The sequence below is a fragment of the Microcebus murinus genome, unplaced genomic scaffold, assembly GCF_040939455.1.
Source record: "Microcebus murinus isolate Inina unplaced genomic scaffold, M.murinus_Inina_mat1.0 scaf023_hap2_Mmur4.0, whole genome shotgun sequence".
NCBI classification, from domain to species: Eukaryota; Metazoa; Chordata; class Mammalia; order Primates; family Cheirogaleidae; genus Microcebus; species Microcebus murinus.
Window position 1 is genome coordinate 174,656 of NW_027438969.1, and position 6,453 is coordinate 181,108.

Consider the following 6,453-nt stretch of genomic DNA (forward strand, 5'->3'; position numbering starts at 1 on the left):
CACGAGTGGGTAAATAAAATGTGGCGCGTGGACACCACGGAGTGCTATTCGGCTATGAGGAGCAGCGGTGAGGGGGCACCTCTCGTGGTTCTCCTGGCCAGAGCTGGAACCCGTTCCAGTAAGCCAAGTATCCCAAGAATGGACACACGAGCACCACGTGCTCGCGCTCACCAGCAAATGGGTACGAACCGATGGACACCTAAGTGGACACAGAGGAATCACCTTCTTCGGGTGGGTGTCGGGCGGGTGGGGGGAGGGGATGGGCATACACATCCATTAGGAATGGGGTGGGTACGCACCGACTGGGGGATGGGCGCACTTGAAGCTCTGACCCGAGGGGGGAGGCTGGGAGAGGGCAACGCACCCGACCTTAACATTGGTGCCCCCACAATATGCTGGAACAACATGAGAGGTAAATGAATAAGAACACGGGGGGGGGAGGGGGGCACGGGCAACACATGTCACCTTAATACTTGGACTCCCATCATCTGCTTGAAAAGAGAGAGAAAAGAAAATGCAATAATAGAGATAAGAGACACTTTTTCAAAATAATGAATCCGGCCGGGCGCTGTGGCTCACGCCTGTAATCCTAGCACTTGGGAGGCCGAGGCGGGCGGATTGCTCAAGGTCAGGAGTTCAAAACCAGCCTGAGCAAGAGCGAGACCCCGTCTCTACTATAAATAGTAAGAAATTAATTGGCCAACTGATATATATATAAAAAATTAGCGGGGCATGGTGGCGCATGCCTGCAGTCCCAGCTACCCGGGAGGCTGAGGCAGAAGGATCACTCGAGCCCAGGAGTTTGAAGTTGCTGTGAGCTAGGCTGACGCCACGGCACTCACTCTAGCCTGGGCAACAAACCGAGACTCTGTCTCAAAAAAAAAAAAAAAAAAAAAAATGAATCCGAAGAGAAAAGTAAAAGGAGGCCTGTGGAGCAGGTCTGGGTGTGACTCCGGATCCCCGAACATCAGGTGCCACCACCAAAGATTCCTACGTGTAGCTCATAGAACCCCAAAAGCAACGGGAGGAGTTCTGGTCACATACTCCCTCAAAATGACATCCTGGCCTTCTTCTGGAACTCCCTCCCCTCTCAGACTCTCAAGGTTTCCTCCAGCGTGTCGGCTCCCACAGAGCAGACCTTAGGTCTGAGACCTGACTGTCCAGAAGCCACGCATGCTGCCGCGTGGCGGCGGTGTCACGGCTCGGGACAAGAGGAGGCCCCACGGTGCGGGCTGGGGCGCCAGGCACCGCGGCGGGCGCTGAGGGTGGGGGTCACCCCCACCCCGGGCCGCCCCCGCACTCCCAGAAACGCTACAGAACCAGAGGCAAAAAAAAAAAAGAAGAAGCCTACGGCACCCGGTATTCCCGGGCGGTCTCCCATCCAAGTTCTAACCAGGCCCGACCCTGCTTAGCTTCCGAGACCAGACGGGATCGGGCGCGTTCGGGGTGGTGTGGCCGTGGACGGCGGAGGGCGCCCCTGCCCCGCTCAAGAAGCCGAGCCTCTCTGCGCTTCCCCGCCGCCTCCTCCCGCCCCAGGCCCCGCGCCGGGCCGGGCCTGTTGAGTTCGCCGGCCGGGTCCCGCGGGCTCCGAGGGACGGGGGTGACAGGCGGGGCGGGCAGGGAGCGGCGGGCCGGGGTTGGGGGCTGTCTCTGTATACACACACACTCACACTCACACTCACTCACTCACACTCACACTCACACAAGATGCGCCTCCACGGCTGGACCCGCCAAGGTGGAGACCTTCAAGCCCCCCTCCTCTCCTTGCCTGGCCTCCTTCACCTCCCCGCCCCCCACCCCCAGCGCGCCGGGGCCGCTGACTGCGCACGGGCGGGAGGGGCGGGGGGCTCGCCCTTTGACCCCAGCCAGGGGCGGCCCTCCCCCACAACCCCTTTCAGCTGCGCCCCCCACCCTGTGGCCCGGCGGCCGCCTATTCCCCGGGGCCAGGGCTGGGGCACAGCGCACGGGGGAGGGGAGCCAGTGTATGGGGCGTCTCTCTCTCTCTCGGGATGTGTCCCATGGGTGGGGTGGGGTGGCGTGGTTTGTGGGGCGCTGAAGAAATCAGTCCCCTCCATCTCCTCCCTCTGGAAAACACCCAAGCCCTTGGAGAACTGCCCGCACCGCTACCGTGGGGGCCGGGACCCTCCTCTGTGTCCTCCTGTGGCCCAGTCCAAGGGGCCTGGGCCTGGCCGGGGCTGCATTGGACCCCAACCACCCTGGCGTGTGGACTCGCTAAAAATCGGCGATTAGATATTGGATTCCAGCGTCATTGAGGTCATTTCACTAATGAGTGCACCGCAAAGAGTTTCCTAATCCATCTGTGAGGGTGGCAACCGAAAGAGAATTTTAGAGCTGACAGAATAGGCGAGGAAAGGCATAGGAGATTTCCACACCCAGTAAGGAAGCCTTTCCCGAAATGGAAGAAAGAAAGGAGCAAACAGAGACACCGGTAGCCCGCCCGGATGAGAGTCTGCCCCCGAGAGAAAGTACCCTGACCAGGTTCACCCGTGGGTGGGTCGCGAGCTAGCGGCATTCAGAAGAGCGAGGCCCGCAGTCTGTGCAGAAGACACCTGCACTCGGGTGTGTGTGGCGGCACAATTCACAAGCAGCTCCAGATGTTAAACCAAGGAGAAGCCAGGGAGTTCCCAACGCCCCAGGTGTCCTCAGCCCACGACTGGCTGCTGTGGGAATGCGAAGCCCGGCTCCTTGTCTCAGAGCGGGGCAACCAGGAGGTGTGATGTCCACCCCGGGGTTCCCAGGAGGATCAGGCTGAAGCTGGGACTTGGCCTCAAAGTGTCCCCTCGCATGGCCACCCCCTTCCCCTTCCTGCTCCTCTACTCCTGGTGCCCCTCCATCCAGGGGCCAGACCTTAAAGAGTCACCCGCAAGAGAATCCTGGTCCCAAAGGAGCCTTCTGGGGGACCCCTGCTGAGAGAGGTTGTGGGCATGGCCCGCTGGGGCTCTGCCCGACCCAGGGCTGAGAGATGCAACCTCCCAGCTCTGGGTCCCTGCAGGAAGTGTTGGCAAGCACAGGGCCAGTCCTCCAAAGGCCCAGGTGCAGGGAGCCCAGGCCAAGCAGCCTGTGGAAGAAGCCACATGCTGTGCCACCCCGGGGAACACGACTGCAGGCCACGGCCCTTCCCACCTCCTCCTCCTCCACCTCCTCCTCCTCCTCCTCCTCCTCCTCCTCCTCCTCCTCCCACCCCGCCCCCGCCCCCGCCCCCACATGGCACAGGGCCCAGAGACACCTCAGACACTTGCTACCCAAAGTGCAAAGGGCATCAGTTGCTCCTCCAAACCCCCCCCCCAGCCCAGCAGACCGCGTTGTCCAGTCAGCCCCCGGGCCTCCCTGGGGTGCCCAGCACAAAAGTGCAGACACCCACCGGACCCTCAATCTCAGTTTTCGGATGTTTTTGCCACTCTAAGGATCCGCAGGCCAGCTGGGCCTTCTGGCAGGACAGAGAGCCCCGGAATCCGACGTGGAGAGCTGGGTATACATCCCCATGAGGAGGCGGTCCCCACCTCCGCGGCTATCCCCTTGCGGGGAGCGGCAGCCGCGGGGCCTCAGAGAAGACACCAGGCTGGGCCCCCACGGCACAGCGGGAGCACGTCCCCCGCAGGCCACTTAGCGACGGCGGCCAGCCGGCGGACGGTTGGGTTGCGCGAGACGCTGCGGCCGCCCTGCTACCGGGTTCCTGGGAGGGCGTCCTGGAACCAGCGTCCACACCAAGCCCTTGGAAGGCCCAGGCGACGGAGGAGCCCCGTCAGGCAGGGGCCGAGGACGGTGACGGCCCGGGCGGGGAGGAGCGTGTCAGGCAGGGGCAGAGGACGGTGACAGGTGATAGGCCGGGCGGGAAGGAGTCAGTCAGGCAGGGGCCGTGGAGGAGACGGGCTGGGTAAGGGTTAGGGTTAGTGTCAGGGCACAAGTCACAATCGCAAAGACCTGGAAGCCACCCGAGTGCCCATCGACCCACGAGTGGGTAAATAAAATGTGGCGCGTGGACACCACGGAGTGCTATTCGGCTATGAGGAGCAGCGGTGAGGGGGCACCTCTCGTGGTTCTCCTGGCCAGAGCTGGAACCCGTTCCAGTAAGCCAAGTATCCCAAGAATGGACACACGAGCACCACGTGCTCGCGCTCACCAGCAAATGGGTACGAACCGATGGACACCTAAGTGGACACAGAGGAATCACCTTCTTCGGGTGGGTGTCGGGCGGGTGGGGGGAGGGGATGGGCATACACATCCATTAGGAATGGGGTGGGTACGCACCGACTGGGGGATGGGCGCACTTGAAGCTCTGACCCGAGGGGGGAGGCTGGGAGAGGGCAACGCACCCGACCTTAACATTGGTGCCCCCACAATATGCTGGAACAACATGAGAGGTAAATGAATAAGAACACGGGGGGGGGAGGGGGGCACGGGCAACACATGTCACCTTAATACTTGGACTCCCATCATCTGCTTGAAAAGAGAGAGAAAAGAAAATGCAATAATAGAGATAAGAGACACTTTTTCAAAATAATGAATCCGGCCGGGCGCTGTGGCTCACGCCTGTAATCCTAGCACTTGGGAGGCCGAGGCGGGCGGATTGCTCAAGGTCAGGAGTTCAAAACCAGCCTGAGCAAGAGCGAGACCCCGTCTCTACTATAAATAGTAAGAAATTAATTGGCCAACTGATATATATATAAAAAATTAGCGGGGCATGGTGGCGCATGCCTGCAGTCCCAGCTACCCGGGAGGCTGAGGCAGAAGGATCACTCGAGCCCAGGAGTTTGAAGTTGCTGTGAGCTAGGCTGACGCCACGGCACTCACTCTAGCCTGGGCAACAAACCGAGACTCTGTCTCAAAAAAAAAAAAAAAAAAAAAAAATGAATCCGAAGAGAAAAGTAAAAGGAGGCCTGTGGAGCAGGTCTGGGTGTGACTCCGGATCCCCGAACATCAGGTGCCACCACCAAAGATTCCTACGTGTAGCTCATAGAACCCCAAAAGCAACGGGAGGAGTTCTGGTCACATACTCCCTCAAAATGACATCCTGGCCTTCTTCTGGAACTCCCTCCCCTCTCAGACTCTCAAGGTTTCCTCCAGCGTGTCGGCTCCCACAGAGCAGACCTTAGGTCTGAGACCTGACTGTCCAGAAGCCACGCATGCTGCCGCGTGGCGGCGGTGTCACGGCTCGGGACAAGAGGAGGCCCCACGGTGCGGGCTGGGGCGCCAGGCACCGCGGCGGGCGCTGAGGGTGGGGGTCACCCCCACCCCGGGCCGCCCCCGCACTCCCAGAAACGCTACAGAACCAGAGGCAAAAAAAAAAAAGAAGAAGCCTACGGCACCCGGTATTCCCGGGCGGTCTCCCATCCAAGTTCTAACCAGGCCCGACCCTGCTTAGCTTCCGAGACCAGACGGGATCGGGCGCGTTCGGGGTGGTGTGGCCGTGGACGGCGGAGGGCGCCCCTGCCCCGCTCAAGAAGCCGAGCCTCTCTGCGCTTCCCCGCCGCCTCCTCCCGCCCCAGGCCCCGCGCCGGGCCGGGCCTGTTGAGTTCGCCGGCCGGGTCCCGCGGGCTCCGAGGGACGGGGGTGACAGGCGGGGCGGGCAGGGAGCGGCGGGCCGGGGTTGGGGGCTGTCTCTGTATACACACACACTCACACTCACACTCACTCACTCACTCACACTCACACAAGATGCGCCTCCACGGCTGGACCCGCCAAGGTGGAGCCCTCCCAGCCCCCCTCGTCTCCTCGCCTGGCCTCCTTCACCTACCCGCTGCCCACCCCCAGCGCGTCGCCGCCGCTGACTGCGCACGCGCGCACCGGCACCGGGCGCTCGCCCTTTGACCCCAGCCAGGGGCCGCCCTCCCCCACAACCCCTTTCAGCTGTGCCCCCCGCCCTGTGGGCGGGCTGCCGCCTATTCCCCCGGGCCAGGGCTGGGGCACAGCGCAAGGGGGAGGGGAGCGAGTGTATGGGGCATCTCTCTCTGGGGATGTGTCCCATGGGTGGGGTGGGGTGGGGTGGGGTGGCGTGGTTTGTGGGGCGCTGAAGAAATCAGTCCCCTCCATCTCCTACCTCTGGAAAACGCCCAAGCCCTTGGAGAACTGCCGGCACCGCTACCGTGGGGGCCGGGACCCTCCTCTGTGTCCTCCTGTGGCCCGGTCCAAGGGGCCTGGGCCTGGCCGGGGCTGCATTGGACCCCGACCACCCTGGCGTGTGGACTCGCTAAAAATCGGCGATTAGATATTGGATTCCAGCTTCCTTGAGGTCATTTCACTAATGAGTGCACCGGAAAGAGTTTCCTAATCCATCTGTGAGGGTGGCAACTGAAAGAGAATTTGAAAGCTGACAGAATAGGCGAGGGAAGGCATAGGAGATTTCCACACCCAGCAAGGAAGACTTTCCCGAAATGGAAGAAAGAAAGGAGCAAACAGAGACACCGGTAGCCCGCCCGGAAAAGAGTCTGCCCC

The 6,453-nt window shown here is 61.7% G+C and overlaps 2 pseudogenes; both read right to left on the bottom strand.

The window, feature by feature from the left end:
• Positions 1 to 1,344: 1,344 nt before the first annotated feature.
• Positions 1,345 to 1,463, bottom strand: LOC142867961 (uncharacterized; annotated as a pseudogene).
• A 3,852-nt stretch (positions 1,464 to 5,315) lies between these two features.
• LOC142867962 (uncharacterized) lies at positions 5,316 to 5,434 on the bottom strand (annotated as a pseudogene).
• Between the last annotated feature and the right edge of the window lie 1,019 nt (positions 5,435 to 6,453).